This window comes from Notechis scutatus, chromosome 5 (assembly GCF_049901735.1).
Source record: "Notechis scutatus isolate UNSWTSFEM ecotype Mainland chromosome 5, rNotScu1.2, whole genome shotgun sequence".
Lineage (NCBI taxonomy): Eukaryota > Metazoa > Chordata > Lepidosauria > Squamata > Elapidae > Notechis > Notechis scutatus.
Window position 1 is genome coordinate 40,301,638 of NC_142013.1, and position 17,314 is coordinate 40,318,951.

At 36.8% G+C, this 17,314-nt stretch overlaps 1 protein-coding gene and 1 long non-coding RNA gene across 3 annotated transcripts in view; both read right to left on the reverse strand.

Moving 5' to 3' along the window:
* LOC148130449 (uncharacterized) overlaps window positions 1–17,314 on the reverse strand; it is a 484,585-nt gene that overhangs the window by 334,767 nt on the left and 132,504 nt on the right. The gene's annotated exons all lie outside the window — the stretch shown is intronic.
* The window catches only part of PDZK1 (PDZ domain containing 1), a 46,590-nt gene that overhangs the window by 18,121 nt on the left and 11,155 nt on the right, over window positions 1–17,314 (reverse strand). The window contains exon 2 of one of the 2 annotated variants that reach the window (XM_087966624.1): window positions 595–651. The gene's annotated coding sequence lies outside the window, so the exon portion shown is untranslated. Of the gene's footprint in view, window positions 1–594; window positions 678–17,314 lie in introns of those variants that run through there. The other variant, XM_026664086.2, reaches the window with a different exon arrangement.

A 17,314-nucleotide genomic window follows, 5' to 3' on the forward strand; every position in this document is an offset into this window, starting at 1 on the left:
GATTGTTAAATAAAATAAATTTACTCCTTTATAAAAGCCCTGTCCACTCATTCTAGCCTCCTAAAAGATCCCTAGACTTCTTGGGAGCATTTTCTATCAAACCCTGAAACATTATGCTGAATATGTATACAGGTAGGAGTAGAATTTCTTCTGAAGACCTACCCTCTAAACATGTTCACTATTATCTCATTGGTGATTTTTGGACAATCGCTATCAGTTTTTTTCTAGCTATGCAACAACTTTGGGGTTATGATTATAAAATGAGGCAAGATTCATAACTGCTTCTTTGAATTTATAAAGGCAGAATAAGAAAGAATGAATATATGACTCATGACTCACTCTGTGCAGGGAGGCATAATCCTATTCTGTACATAGATATACTCAGTGGTCTTCCAAATATGAGTATTAGAGCCAACAAGCATCACACATCTTTCCAGTCTTCATACATTAAAAGCATATTTGGTAATTATTGACAATAATTTAACTTTATGCAAGACTATATTTAATTTTTTGAGGAAAAAAAGGACTTTCAGCATTCTTTCCCTTCCTGTTCTTTCCCCTCAAATTTGGAAAAAAAGGGAAAGAGAGTCTTACCTGAATATATAGTGCACAGTCCTCAGAGTGATCTCTAGTCGCTCATGTTCTGAACTGCTAAAGGTAAGCACAGTTGCACTTTGAATGAACAAAGGTTGAATTAAAAGATGATTTATTTAACAGGGCTTCACTGCACACATTCCTTGATAACCAGTTTTTCATTACTTTTAGCTAAGCAGTACTGACTTCTTCTTGGCAACTTGGATCCCTCCCTCATAGTTCAGAGATCGTTACAGATATTTCCATTCTTACATGGATTTCTGCTGAAAAATGCCTGACCATCAGTCAGCCCTCCAGGATAGATAGATAGATAGATAGATAGATAGATAGATAGATAGATAGATAGATAGATAGATAGATAGATAGATAGATAGATAGACAGACAGACAGAGTAGATGTAGATATAGAACTTGTGTTAGGTCTGAATAAAAAAATGAAAAGCATCTTAAAGAAATACATTTTTTTAAAAAAACCAACACAAAATACTCATCAATTCTGAATCTTTGGCCTGATAATCAAATACCTTTCCCACATATTTATGATGATCCAAGATACAATACGTCAATCTGTCTTCTTGTCATAACTTGTGAGATTGAAATAGAGTATGTCCAAAGGAGGCCCTACAAAATTAAAGTGAAAGGGTAGATGGGAAAAATGGAAAGATCAATAGATATATACTTAACTTTGAATATTTAAATATTATGATTACCACATGTGTGTGTGTGTGCATGCCCCCCCCACACAAATGGTTTCATTATTGAAAAAATTGGATTTTCAAAGATTAGACCCATATAAATTTAGAAAAGGAATTATTGTTTAATTAGCATTTCCAGTAACATTTTAAAATACTCATTATAAAAAGAGCTATTCTGTACCTTGCAAGTTCAAGGCACCCTGCAAATGTCTCAGCTGGAAAGCCTTCATTCAGCTTCAATATCATATTACTGCCGGATAAATCTACATCTTCCCTCACTCACTTTCAATCAAAGCCTTTGACTTAATTCTCATGAAGTACCTGTCAATATTTAAGACTGGACACAGATATTTAAATCTGGACACAGTCCAGATTCAAAGAGAAATTAATAGGATATAACCTTTCCACCAAGAATTCTGGGAAATAAAAGTCTTGGAATGAATTGGTAATCATACTATGATTAAATTAACATACAGTATTCAACTTCGAGGTTAAGTTAGATCACAATTTTCCTGTCTTCCCCCATGCCTTTCTTTCCTTTCATTCTTGAGTGCAAATGAAAACTGCAATAGAGAACTTCTGTAGGTTATGAGATTCTACACTTTCTCGGATCTCCCTTTGTCCCACAAAAGAAGCTCATTCTACAGGTTTTTTTCAGATAATTGGCAGCTCTCCCTTCAAATACTTTATTCCCTTCATATCAACAGAGAATTTTTGATCCCTTACCAATTGAAATGAATATAAACCAATATAAATTTGCACTGCAACTAGATTCTGCTTCATCTGGGTAGGAACATTACCTTCATGAAAATACCAATCGGATTGCTTCCTTGCTTTTTTGTCAGTTAAGGGATTCCTCTTGAGGCCTGGCTGAATTCCTAATTTTAGTCTTAGATATCAGAGAAGAAATGCAAAATGCTGTTTGAATGTTTTCAGTATCAGAAACATTGTGTCAGGGTTCAGACGAATGCCCTAATAAGCCATTGTGCAAGAAAAATCCAGTTATTTATTAGGAACGCCATGTCAGCATGATCTAGGTGACTTCACCCAGTTCATACCTTGCCTCTGACCCTGTTGCCCACTCCCATGAAGGTGTGTCACCAGTCACATTCCCCAATGAAGCAATTTTGCGGGTCATAGAAGTTACTCCTTCCAGCCGTTGTGGGTCTCCATGGAGATGGCCTGGATTTCTGCTGGCTAGGATGTGTTTTGTTTTGACTGAGGTGTAATTCCTCGGTGCACTGTGAGGCATGATTTCTCATCTCCCTGCCTATGGCAACTCAGAAGCAGGTCAGGAAAGCTTCACAAGTTGACACGAAGTTGATGCAGAATACCATCACCACCACTACCACTAGGAATGCCTTTGCCACGAATTCTATTTCTTTTTTTGACAGTGATTACAAATAGTTCTCTGCAAACACCATGTTGATTTCTTTAATTGCAGTCCTAATCTCAAAAATTGTAGGGAAATTCTTATTTTAGACACTGAACACAACTATGCCCCTGTGATATTATTATTAAGATTAAATTTCACAGAATGCTTTGAGTAAAAAAAGCTTAGTGGCATGGACTACACTGAAACTTCCACTGCCATGGAATAATTCTAAGCCATGTCTGTATCTGTTTCTGTGTCTGTCTCTCCATCTATCTCTATCTCTCTTTTGAACAGAAGATAAAAATGAACCAGACTTAATATAGAGTAAAGAGAAAAAAGGAAGAAGAAAAAAGAAAAAGACAAAAAGTGCAAAAAATTATGATATTAAAAGAAATAAAAATAAGTAATTTCTGGTTTTCTTTGCAGCAAATATAAATGTAAAAATTATCTTTTACTTCATGGTTACCAAAAGAAACCTGATCTTTTTTTCTAATCTTCAAAGCTATAAATCATAGAATTATTTTTTCTGTTTCATGCAAAGTCTATAAAAGGTTTCCAGTCAGAAATAAACATAGAAGTTGTCTTTTCTCTAATCAAGGAAGTCAGTTTGGCCATCTCTGAAGTTCCAGCATCTTCACCAACCATGCCTCCATTGTGGGTAATGCTGAATCTTTCTACTTTTGAGCATATAATCTCGCTCCTGTTATGATAGACTAAGTCTAAACCTGAGTCTCACTGAATCAAGTAACAAGCCTTTAGTTTTTAGCAGAACTGATAGGAAAGTATAATAAAGAAAATGCCAAGGATTTTAATACTGAAGAAACACTAGTTTGTATTTTCTATTTTGAAAATAGAAAGGGGCAAATTGTTTTGCTTTCTAATCAGCATTAATCTCCAGTTCAAATGTATTGCACTCTCTTCTCTGAATTCATTAATTTCATATTATATTAACATTTAAAAGAATTCAAGTAATGTTTTAGTTGTTCTAAAATGGCCATCAATATTGTAATGGTATGATTACTTGCACTACTAGATCAAAGATTCATTGTATATACATATTTTTTAAAAATCTTGAACGGGAAAAATTGTATGTCTGTAAGCTTGCCATTCATTCCATATTTCAAATAACTAATTCTTATTTAGATTCTAAATTTAATGTGGGATTTTTTTTGCTAGTTATTATGGAAACACAGTTTGGTTCCCTTTTTTGGCTTTAGAGGTCCACACCAGAAGTGCAAAAAACCATGGCAACATACCATCTGTTTTCACATCATGAGTTAAAAATTTCATTTCTCCTTTTAAAATTATGATATAATTATGATGGGATAGAATTAAGTCTAAGCTTTTGATGATGAACACTATTTAAATCATGATTATAATGGCACCATTAATTCACATTAATCTTAAAATGACTTAGTTATGACTGCGATGTCTGAATGGAGTCCATTGAATAAGTTGTTTCTATATAAAAACATAAAATACATTTCATAAGTTATAGATTATTCTTCTAAGTTAATGATATGTGTAACATGTTATTTTATTAACAATTTAAGTTGTTAAGTTCTTCACTTGGTAAGTCCCCATGCTGCTGTAGGAGAACCTTTCTCCTCTCTTATATGTATATTATGCAACTGAAAATGGGAATATTGTCATTGATGGGGACTGAATCTTAAAATTCAGACACAATAGGGTCATCAGTCATTTCTTGCTAGAATAGTGAGGAATGCCTAGGAGTTGAACATCCTGTTTGCAAGCCTAGAAGTATCTGGTTGACCAATGTGGGGAAATGATGCTGGATTGGACAAGACCTAATTATGACTGGGGAGCTTTTACATTCTTTTCTTTCCATTTTCTATAATAGACAATGAGCTTCTGTTTTGTACAAATTAACCCACAAAACAAACAATGTATTGCTTGCTTATCACAGTGCAGATCTTGTTATCTTCCATTTGTAAGTTTTCCAAGTTTGCCCATCTTTTTTTTCATTTTATCACACTACTTAAGGTAGAAAAGAGTAAAAGATCATAATGACTTTTCATGCGATTTTAAAAACTTTTTCCCTCTCTCTCCTGAGGTCTCTCAATTACAACTGATTTCTATACAATTAAAATATAAGGGTATTGATTTACTGATTCATTTCTAATCCAAATATTGCAGTTCTGTTATCAGCAAAACTAAATATGAGAGGTTGAATATATGAAACTACACCTAACCGTGAGACTAGAAATGAGCCACTTTTTGTTCCTGAAAAAGGAAGATAATCTTTAAGGTTTATAAACTGAAAATATATCAGGATCCAATCTGGGCTGGTCACCAGGAACAGAGGTTTTGTCTTTTTGTAGCAGGAAATCTTGCTTCCAAATAAGAACACAGGACCACGAAAGGTTGGAGAATACAGGTTTTTATTTGTGCACAAGGTTCAGAGCATTAGCATGGCAAATTCTGAACCACTGGCTCTTCCTGAGGTGTCACTTTTATACATGTCATGACCTCAGCTTAGCCCGGGGCGTTACTTTTATTAAACTATACCAAAAAAGGAGAATAACATATATACCAGGAAAAGAGAAGTACATATAATTACTCATTTTATCTTACACCATCTGTTATTTTCCATATCCACCCTTGTTTACTGTAATATGGTTCGTTCCTTGGTTCAGTAACCTTGAGGTTTCACACAATATTGTATTAAGCAAAGCTTTGGGGAATTGGGGGACTTCTGCTAAATATAAAAGTGCTTTATGTGTAATTTTTCTACCGCTTCATTCCCCCCCTTTGAAACTACACTCAAATCTACTGATTACTGTGGAGTTTCACACGTGGGGAAATAATCTTCAACTGTATTCAATTTCTCATATTTCCATAAAGCCATAACCTTGGCAGTAGCCTTCTTCTCTACTAACACAGAAAGATTATTGGAGATTGTTCTGACAAAGATTAATGCTGTTGCAAAAGTAGGCAATTACAAATCCTTCTCAGATGAGTCGAAGTTGGAAAAACGAACTTTCTTTAAACAATACAATTTACAGTTTGTTTCCCTTTTGAAGCATATTTGTGGTTTAGGTATTCTATCGAGACAGGGAAGTTTGATCACACTGAACAGGAAACTCTTAGCTAGGCAACTGAGCAAGAATCATGTTGTGGTTTCTTCAACTCGGATAAGCACTTTAAACATATCAGCTTTTAAAATTTGGGACCCCTCTAGGTCATCTAGTCCAACCCCCTTTTTGATACATAAAATCCTTTAAAAGAATTCAAAAGAATATATCTTTCCACCACACACTCTATCCCTAACACACTAACATCTGTTTTACTTGTTCTTATTTTCAGCCGTACATAGAGGGTCAGCTTCCGGAGTGACACCAGTAAGGCCCCTTCCCGTATGTTGCCTACCCATTGCCGGTAGGGCAGTTATAGGGTAGGGACGTTTGCACCTGGCCAGGGCTCTCATGAGCAAGTTTGAACTCCACTTTTCTTTTTAAAGACATCTTTTACTGTTTAACGTGTCCCCATGGGCTCCATGGAGAACACGGCCCTAATCTTACCAGTTCCAGATAGAAACCCCTATGCCTGTTTCCAAATATAACACTAACCTTACCTATTTCTCAGTCCTTAAGGAGTTTCACATTTCTTCTTCTTTAGCCAAAAGCATTTTACTATCTGCTGGGGGATCAGGTATTTCCCAATTTACAAAATACCAGGGTTTAAGATATGGTATTTCAATTTTTTATTTTTTTTATTTTTAAGGTAGGTCTCTTGATTAAGCATTGTTCTAATTTACCCAACCAACATTTGCTTGTTTCCCCCAGATGATCCTACATGTATTGTGGTTCCTCAATTATGTATTTTGCCATTTTTCAATGCACAAATTTATCATTCTGTTCTTACTTAAACTTTTAATCCAGGGGACTAGGTTTTCCTCACTCCACTGGCTCAATAACTACTCTAAAGGGTATTTTCATGCCCTTACGTGTTAGAGTCACCCCTAAGGGTTCGCTCTACCTCCTGCAGCAAGAAAGTTAGCTGCAACAACTACAAGAATTCCACATTCTTGTCGAGATTCCCTAACCTGTGTAACTGTCCCTCCTCTTTGTCTTGAATTGCTTGTGCAATGGAGCGAGGGTAACTTCTCTGCCGGAGACAAACAGGTACTGCCAGAGGCTTCACTTGAATGACTAGTGGTGTTTCAAATATAGGTCAATGATTTCCTTGATCGCCTGTATAATATGGCGGGGGTATACCCGTTGTCGAATTCTCACAGGCACCTTCATTGGTAATTCTTCCACTATGATAGGAGGGTGGTGGCCAGCAAAACCCGGGGGATTATCTTCAGCCCACAAATGGGAACATGGAATTGCTTCCATTTATCCTCATTCCCCTGTCCCTTGTCCCTGGCGACCATAAACCTCCATTCCTCTTCTTGGGGTACTGTCAAATTCACCTTTCCATACCCCAATGTCATTGTTCCATCCTCTTCAAAAGAAATCTGTGCTCAGAGTTTGCTAGGGGCTGGGTTAAGACCGACCGTGTGGCTCCAGTGTCCACCAGGAAGGTAACAGGTTTGCCTCCTACATTTAGCCGGACCATAGGTTCTGGGAGGCAATCTGAACCCAGTCGGCCTCAGTCCCATTCTTCCACTTCCGCCAGGCCTATCAGAGGGGTTCTCCCCAGGCCCCTCCTATATCCTTGCCTTCCCCGTCCTCCTCCCAGGGGTCTTTGGAGGCCCCTCGGAAAAGGCCCCCCTCTTCCGCCTGGCCTCTCCTCCTTGTTCCTTTCAGGACACTCACCTTTCCAGTGTCCTTCCTTTTTACAGATGGTGCACTGGTTGCGTCCTAACCCTGACCTGTTGCCCTTTGCCTGGTTACCTCCCCTATCCTTAGGGGTCCACATCATAGCAGCCGCCATTAATTCGGCCTTTCATTGCATCTTTTGGTCTTTCTTTCGCTCCTCCTCCTTTTCCCTATTCACAAAGACTTTCCTTTCCACTTCCATGAGCTCACTCATGGGTTTACCTAGGGCCCCCTCAAGTCATTGCAACTTATGACGTATATCTGGGGCACTCTGCGAGATGAATGCCATAGTTAGCATTCGAGTGTTTGCCGGGTCAGTGGGATTAATGGGAGTATACATACGGTAAGCATCAATAAGATGGGTATAAAATGCTTTGGGGCTTTCAGTGTGCCTATGGGAGGCCACCCCAATCCAAATGTTGGCCACTCTCCTTCACAGAACACCTGCAGTTTATGCCTACTCCATTCAAGGCCATAATCCTGAGATTTATACGCTTCCTTGAAATGTTTTAACATGGACCCCAGCGGGGTCAGGGGCTTACTCTCACCTCCACCCATGAGCCACCCAGGTCACCAGACAAGACAATTGGAAAAAGGGATTGGAGAGGAGGGTATGGGGTCCCTCCTCTTCCGAAAACACCAGGGATTTGCACATACTCACGTCCGACCCAGGGAGCCAGATGCGCACGGTCTCTGATGGGAACTGCGGATGCCACTCGCTTTCTACTGGCTCATGGCGCTGGACACTCACAGTCACCAATGGGAACCGCAGTAGCCACTCACCTCAACCATTCCTGACAATTCCTCCCACCTTTGTCTAAGAGAGGGTGATAAGTCCTCTCCTCCATCCCTGCTTACAGGGAGGGATTATTTCCCAAATCCAATACTTGCCTGCAGGCGTCTTCCTTCTCTACCGGCTGGCTGGAAGATGTCCTAGTCTCCTCACCTTTCACCTGTGGTTCTTGGAGGTGTCAACCATCACCGCCAGAACAGGGCAGTCTCAGGAAGTCCCTCGGATTCAAAGGACCGATGGCGCCTGGGATGTTCCCTTCAACTTACCTGGTGGCTGGCACCCGGGGTAGACCCTCCAGCGGGCCTCAGGGCCCCTAGTGTCCCATCTGGGTTGCCATAAATGTAGCAGGAAATCTTGCTTCCAAATCAGGACACAGGACCACGAAAGGTTGGAGAATACAGGTTTTTATTTGTGCACAAGGTTCAGAGCATTAGCATGGCAAATTCTGAACCCCTAGCTCTTCCCGAGGCATCACTTTTATACATGTCATGACCTCAGCTTAGCCCGGGGCATTACTTTTATTAAACTATACCAAAAAAGGAGAATAACATATATACCAGGAAAAGAGAAGTACATATAATTACTTATTTTATCTTACACCATCTGTTATTTTCCACATCCACCCTTGTTTACTGTAATATGGTTCGTTCCTTGGTTCAGTAACCTTGAGGTTTTACACAATATTGTATTAGGCAAAGCTTTGGGGGATTGGGGGACTTCTGCTAAATATAAAAGTGCTTTATGTGTAATTTTCCTACTGCTTCATTCTGAGATTTCCAACATGTGCTGGAGCCCAGCCCACACTGAGAATATATGATAGCATTGTCAACCTCTGTGATATCAGTTTTCCAAATAACCCTTAAAAAATATCTGTAATTTATTTTTTGTTGTTTGTTAGGTATGCTAACCCAGAATACAACCCACTTGCTGATGAAGGATAGCCTGGTACCGCTTAGTGAAAAGACATTAATTTCCTTATCTTGAAGCAAAACTCCCATCCCAGTTTGTTCCAAAGTTTTGGCTAAGTGAAGCTTTCATATTGCTCATATTTATAATTTAGGGTTGCTTGCACTATTTGACTTAAAACTATAAAATTTTTGTACCACATCTGTGATTTAGTGCTTTAACTTTTGTTAGATAGTATTTATAAGCAAAACAGCAAATTAAAGGATTTATTTAATTTTAATATGAACAATTCTTTCTAAAAGCTTAGACAGGAATGATGCTAGAACATTAAATTCATTTTGGTTTTTACAAATTTAAAAAGTACACAAGCATTGTTAGTGCCCTGGTAACACATGTTCTAGTTCTTCCAGATGTCCATGCAGGCAGGATATCACTGAGTTTATATCTTAGATCTTACTGTATAAAATTAACAAACCTTAATTCAATTCAGCATTAAGTTAGAGTCATTTTCTGAATGTGTGATATTCAAGGATTAGGATAGTCAAGCTTATTTGAAATGTTAGTGGCTCTTGAGACCTCAGAGATTGAATATCCTTATTTTATGCTGGTGTTTTGGATCATTTTTATTTTTCCTGAAATAATGGTACTTTAAAAATGATATTTTATTATTAAAAGTAATATTTCATAAGCATTTTTACAATGTTTTGTGACAGAACAAAAGCTACAAGGAAAAAAAAAAAAGGAAAAATGAGAAATCCCATTTCCTTCAGATATGTGGGACTTGTTGCGCCGGCACAGCCTGTTGGAGCAGGATGCCTTGCAGGGTCCCAAAGACTCATTTCTGGCGGAGTTTGGGGGAGAGAAAGAAAGACTTTAGCTGCTTTCCTTGCATGCAGCCAAAAGCAGAAGAAGAAAGAAGTGGAAAGAAGCAGCTCAAGGCGAGTGGAGCAAATTCCCCCTTCCTTCCCCGCTCCCCTCACTACCTTGTGTTGTTTGCAACGCAAGCGATGCAAGCCTTGTGTTCCCGTGGGCCATGTGGACAGTGCAGCCTTGTGTTCCCATGCAGCCTGGATTAATTGCTTTGGGGGTGCTTTGGGGGGTGGCATTTCTCTGCGGACCACCAAAATTTTTTCGTGGATCACTAGTGGTCCCCGGTCCACTGGTTGGCAACCACTGGCCTAGGGCACATCCAATTGGGGCCTCCTTTCATATTCCTGTTAAACTGCCCACCAAAGCAGTACCCATTTATCTGGTCATGGTCATCTCTTTTTGAACTGCTGGGTTGGCAGCAGCTGCAGCATGTGACAAGAGTCCACCCCACCCTGCAGCAGTAACAGGGTCTCAAATGCAAGACCCTGCATTGCAAATCATCAGCCCAGCATTCTAACCTCATGAGCCACTTTGCTCTGAGATATTCTTGAATAAGAGCTTTGTTTTGTGATCAGTAGGAAGTGGAGATCTGAGGGATCACAGGTATGCCAAACTGTACTATAAAAGTTTAGATAATGTATTTACAATGATAAACGATTTTGAACATGCTTAAGATGCTTAATATCATTCTATGCTATTATGTGGTAAAATAAATTAATGTGCTCTCTCTCTTAATATCGTTCTGTGCTATTATGTGGTAAAATAAATTAATGTGCTCTCTCTCTGTTTTAAAATATAATATATAACTGTATTCATTATATATTAAAAGAGAGGGAGAGCTATGTAAGAGGTACCATGCAAGAGCCACAGAACGTATTCAGACTCAGGAACTACATAGGACCATTTATTTTATGGCAAATTCCCATAGATACTAAAGAGACATTCCTCTAAAATGCATAATAGTATCATGAGGTTGTGTTTCATTACCATTTGGATTTCTATCCCCTCAGTAATGGTAAGAGTGGAGCTTGTTAAATTAGTTTAACCAATAGACTTCTGAGATTCATCTGAAGAGCCTAGAGAAATACAATTACATGTTACAGATATTGCAACTAATTATCTTACATAAAGTGGAAAATCAGCAAAGATTCCTTATCAGATTTTTCTGTTAATGGTAAATGACTGCTCCTTGTTCCCAGTTGGAGATGATATAAAGGAAGTGTCCAAAGTCTGTGTAAAGACGAATAGATCAGCTGATTCAATCAAGGTCACTTTTATTATATTATATGCACTCAATGCAAAACGTACTATACTCTAGATATTTTTTTATTCCTTAAAACTGAACAAGGCCCCTGTCCAAACTGGGCTACAGCACATAAAATTTTTAACATTTATTCCCCCTATTCACTCTACCTCACTGCTTCTTTCTTGGAAAAAAAGCAAAAAAATATATGTGATTCTTTAAAAAATACTATTTAATTTCAAGGTGTTGATGATCATTTATGGACACAGCAATGAAAATAATTACAGGTAGTCCTTGTCCTAGCAATACAATTGAGCCCAAAGCTTCTGTTATTAAGCGCGACAATTGTTAAGTGAGTTTTGCCTCATTTTATGAACTTTTTTACCAGAGTTGTTAAGTGAATCACTGCAGTTGATAAGTTAATAACCTGGTTGTTAAGTGAATCTGATTTTCCCACTGACTTTGCTTGTCAGAAGGTCACAAAAGGTGATCACATGACATTGGGACACAGCAATGATCATAAGTATGAACCTTTTGCCAAGCATCTGAATTTTGATCACATGATCATTGGAATTCTGCAATGGTTGTAAGTGTGAAAAATGGTCATGTCACTTTTTAAAGTGCCATTGTAACTAAATGAACTGTTGTAACTTGAGGAATACCTGTACCGGGCAGCAGACTCATCAGCTGTATGGACGCAAGAACAAGGTAATGACTGTATCAATGATACAACACATCATTTAGCCTTCCTTAACCTTCTGCAGACAGATATAATGAACAAGGTAATGACTGTATCAATGATACAACACATCATTTAGCCTTCCTTAACCTTCTGCAGACAGATATATTTAAAGCATTTGTAAAAATATGCAGGCTTCCAGAATGGTTTATAAAATATGAAAAGCAGGTAGTCCCTATATTTAGGATTTCAGTCTAAAAAGCTCAGTATAGAAGCAAAAAAGATGGAAAAAGAAAAAGAAAGACATTACAGATTCTCAAGTTTACAGTTTCATCATTTCTATAATGGCCAATGAAGATGGAAATAGATTGCTTAGGGAGGCTGCAGTCATTGCTCTCTGGCCATTATTTTAGGCACCATGCTTTTTCTCACTGGACATAAAGCTTTTTATGAACAGAACGAAGTCAAGACCAGTTGTCATAGCAATAATGAAGAAGAGAGAATTTTTGAACTGATTGACAGTTGTGGGAATTGTAAGTCAACATGTTGGATGGTGCCAAGTTGGGATAGGCTGCTGTAATTTGACCCTCAAGTGGAGCATACATTTAATAGATACAGAGCTGTTCTCATGTCTGTGGAGAGCTGTGTTAGTTCATTTTATCAGCTCCTTTTCTGTCTAGCAAAAGTTATTAAAAGGCATGGTGAGATGCAGTTCACAAAAGTTTATGTTATTTAATAGCATGATTAGTCAGAAGAGGTGTTTCTTGACTTCTTCTGAGACTTAATCTCAGGATTTTTATGCTGCTGCTTATTTTTCTAGAAGATCTGATGTACCTGTCCCCATGTTGAAGTACATAGGGACAGTTTGGGAATTTTTAATGAGTGATCCTTCTTTATTCTTAATCTGTATTTTTTCTAAAGAAGTAGCCTTATCTTAAACAAAGTAAACACAGAATAAGTAGTGCACCCTTGAGAATAGTCACTACTCAGAGAAGGATAATCGTGTAAAGACAAAGGTTAACATCCAGATTAGAAGAAATGAATTCAATTGCTGCTGTTGTTGGAGCATGAGTAAAGCTTCAGGCAGGAATCAAGCAGGGTTGATTACATATCCTGGTTGTGATTCTGGCAGCTGAATGTCAGCTTTGTTTCTTGCTTATACCTGTTAAACCTGATCTGGTGCATTTATTTTTTAAAAATAGTTTTTCCATGATGCCCTAATCCTAAAACATGGCATCAGGGATTTGGTTTTTGAAAAACGCTGGTTGATGGGTAGAACAGCAGTAATAAAGATGAATGTCCTTCCAAAACTACTCATCCTCTTTCAAAACATACTGGTGAAATTAGATGAGTTCTTTGGTGAATTGAATAACATAACTCTAAATTTTATTTGGCAAAGAAAAAATCCCAGGATTAAATTAAAATTATTGCAAGATGCCAAAGAAAGAGGGGGCTCTCCCAGATTGGGAAATATACTATCAGGCAGCATCTTTAACTTGGGTAAAAGATAGGATAACATTAGAAAATAGAAGACTGTTAGCATTGGAAGGACATAATCTACAACTCGGCTGGCATGCCTTTTTATGGTATGGCAGACATGATACCCACAGGTATTTCCAATGACACCAGATTAGACAGGCATTACTTTTGGTATGAAATAAAATAAAAAAGCAAATATACATAGAAACCCCAGTTTGGTGATCTATACTGGAAACCTTAGTTCATTGGAATTTCTTTAGCCAAGGGAAAGTCATTACATATAAAGAGATCATAAATGAGACAGGAGGATTAAAATCAAGGCAGGAATTGAAAGACCAATGGGTAGAATTGGAATGATGGGCTTATTTACAAGTCCAGTCAAGGTATGGCCAACACAAGAAAAAATGGGGGATTAGTGGCAACCTACAATATTGGACAAAATATTACTCAGTTCAGAGGATAAATTGATAAGGAAAATTTATAGATATTTATTAGATTTTAAACTGGTGGAAGAACAGGTAAAAGAAATGATGTTGGTATGAGCAAAGTTTTTGGCTATGGTATTAATTTGGATAATTGGGAAACGTTATGGGAAAGAAATAACAAAATAGCACTAGCCACATCATATAAGGAAAACCTATATAAAATGTTTTATAGGTGGCATCTTCCACCAGCAAAATTGTCTAAAATGTACCCAAACATATATTCTAATTGCTGGAAATGTACTAAAGAAAATGGGTCATATTATCATGTATAGTGGAAATGTAGGAAAACTAAGGAGTTCTGGCAGAGAATCCAGAAATGGCTTGAGGAGATGCTAGGTCATAAAACAGAATTCAAACCTGAATTTTTCCTACTTGGAATTATAACAGAAAAATACAATAAAGAGGAGATATATCTAATAATACATGTGATTATAGCAGCAAGGTTAGCCTTTGCCCAAATGTGGAAAAAGAAAGAAATTCCTGATGAAAATGATGTAATAAAAAAGATTTGGACATGCGCTGAGATGGACAAATTAACCTGGGAAATTTAAAACAAATACGAGATAGAATACTATAAAGTATGGGATAAATTCTATCAATGGTGGGAAAAAAGAAAGGATCTAAAATCAAAAGAGAATAGGGATTCCAAAACGAATGACTAAAACTGGGAAATACCATAGAAATGTATAACTATATAAATGTATAAATGTACCGTATTTAAAGTATGTATCTTATACCATAATATGTATGACAGCCAGGATTATCGGGATGGTTACACCACGTCCAATGTTTTTAATAATTTACTCAATAAAGTTGTTTTTTTAAAAGAACACTGGGAGAACAGATAATTAAAAGGCTGTAATCAAGATATTCAAATTAATTATTGAGACTAAATGCAGTTTCACCATTTCTGGTTGACCCATCAAGTGGTAAAGGCTGCTTCTTGAGTGCAGAAATAGATGGCATCCCCTTTTTCAAATCTTAGCCCATTGCAAATGCTTATCACATCCAAAACCACATATTACAATACTTTAATTGAACAAGTGCAAAGTTCCATACTCCTTCTGGGTTATAAAGAAAGAACAATCATTCCACTTCCCATTTTATATTATCCTTTGAAATGCAAAACATTGATTTAAATTTTGAAAGAATATGACAATATTATGTTTTATCATACCTTATTAGAAATTATCAGAACAAATGGTCAGAGCTGGCATTTTAGCATAAGATTTGACACTCTTAGTTGGCAACTAAATTTATCAATAAAAAGTTTATGAGAGATTAAAAACAATGGCCACTATAAATGTAATATATATAGTTCTGTCTTACCTACCTCTTTTGTGAATCTGTTTAGGACTTGCATATTGAAAACAGCTATTGCCTTTTTGCTAAAATAATTTATACGTGTGCAATATTCTTAATGAATTTGAGTTAGCTTAGCTTAAGTTACTTTCCACATTAAAACACTTCATCATTAGTGAAATGTATTTTAATTCAACATCAGAACTTGTTTCAAACTATGGCCCTTCTATTAATGACACTGTTAAAAAAATACAGCTAATTTTAGAACAGTGCCACTACAAGGTCAAAAAGCAGAAGAAATTAAAGCCCTTAAATTATAGCCAGCTTTAACCAATGCAAATCAGCCACTGCTTAATTAGACATAAAGAGATAAATGCATGAATTAGCACTGTCAAGCAACTTATTAAGCTGTCAACATTTTCTAATCACAGATCCTATTTTAATCTAGTCATTTACTTCTGGACATTTTATCTGTAGTCATCCAGATTTGGGAGCAAATAGTTTAGCCAAAATTAACATAAATGTTGTATCCATAGCAATAATTGTTATGTCCCATTAAAGAATTAAAGAAGTTTAGGATCTTATTCCTAATTTCTAGTTCAGGTTTATATATAATACTTAACTGTAATGTAGTTTCTTATTTTTGTGAATACATCTATTGTGATTTGTAAATTATGGTTTATGGATTAGTATGCTATATGAACTCAGCTATTTATAACAGATTCAATAAATCATGGATAAGCAAGCTGTTATTGGCATATATGTGAATCAAGTTTCAATAATAAAATGTTTGCTGGTATGCAGATAGCCACAAGTTATATCTAAAATGCCAGTATCAATAACTGTGGTAAATTGTGATGTATCATTGTTTCAGAGCTCATTAATGTCTTTGAGTGAGATAATAAGTATATCTTAGGAAATTCATGTCAGGTGTCAAGGAAAACATTATTATAGAATTAGTATACCACTTAAAGCTTGACTGCTATACTGATCCAGTTGTGCTACGGCTACTGAAAGTTCCAGCCTCTCTAATAATTATTAAAAACAGGATCCGGATCAATGACACAGGTCTAAGGAACAGCCAGTTAGTGATGTCTTAAAGATTCTGCATCCCTGCTGTATATTGATAGTAGAGTGAAATACTCTGGTCCAATCTATTGCTGAAATGTAGTGCCATATACCAGGTAATTCATAATGTATTGATACGGACCAGCTATTTCTGCCAACTAATACCAGAAGCACTGCCCCCCCCTCTAAATCTGTGAGTTGTTAAGGTTGTAGGGGAAGCTGGTTTGTTATTTCAGGGACTTTAGGCTTGCAGTGTTTGTGCCAGATTTGAAAGCCTCTGACTACTGCATAATTTAGAGAACTCTAAATTAGGTAGTTCTATGCATAAAACATGGCCAAACATAGCCAGACTGTACTCTAAATGACTTTTTTTTAAATAACTCAGCCTCATATTGAAGAGCTATTTCAGCCAAATTTGGATATTTTTACCAAAAAGCAATTGGTGAAAAATGGTAGTTGTCAGGTTGCTATCAAGTGCAAAATGTAAGGTGCTTGGGCTGAAAAATGTCTACTGGTTGGCATAATTTAAGGTTCTAGTGTTGACTTTTGAAGTTTAGGTGCTGTCTATTGAATTCTACTCTCCTGGTATGAACCAGCCTGCTTATTTAGATCAACAGAAGAGATCTTTACCATTGCTAGAAGCTCTTTTATTTGATTCTGAAAGAAAGCTTGTTATACAACTTTGAAAAAATATGGTATATTATTTGTAAAGTAGCTGTCTTTAAAGGTATGTTCCAATTAAATATATCTATTGTATAGAAGTTGCATGCTTCCATTACATGATTTTTCACAGTGATGGAATTCTTTTACAGTAATCCTTACCACGGAATCTGCCATTAGGATTTTTTGTGGATTTCAGATAAATACATTTGAAGTGTATTCTATTTTTAATACTGTATGTATATTATTCATCATAAGGACATTTCTCCAGGATCCTCTGCCTAATTCTAACCACAACTGCTAACCTACCTGGACTTCCAAACTAGAATATAAATTGTTCCAATTCACAGAACTGAATTCAAACTATACCCTTTTTTTT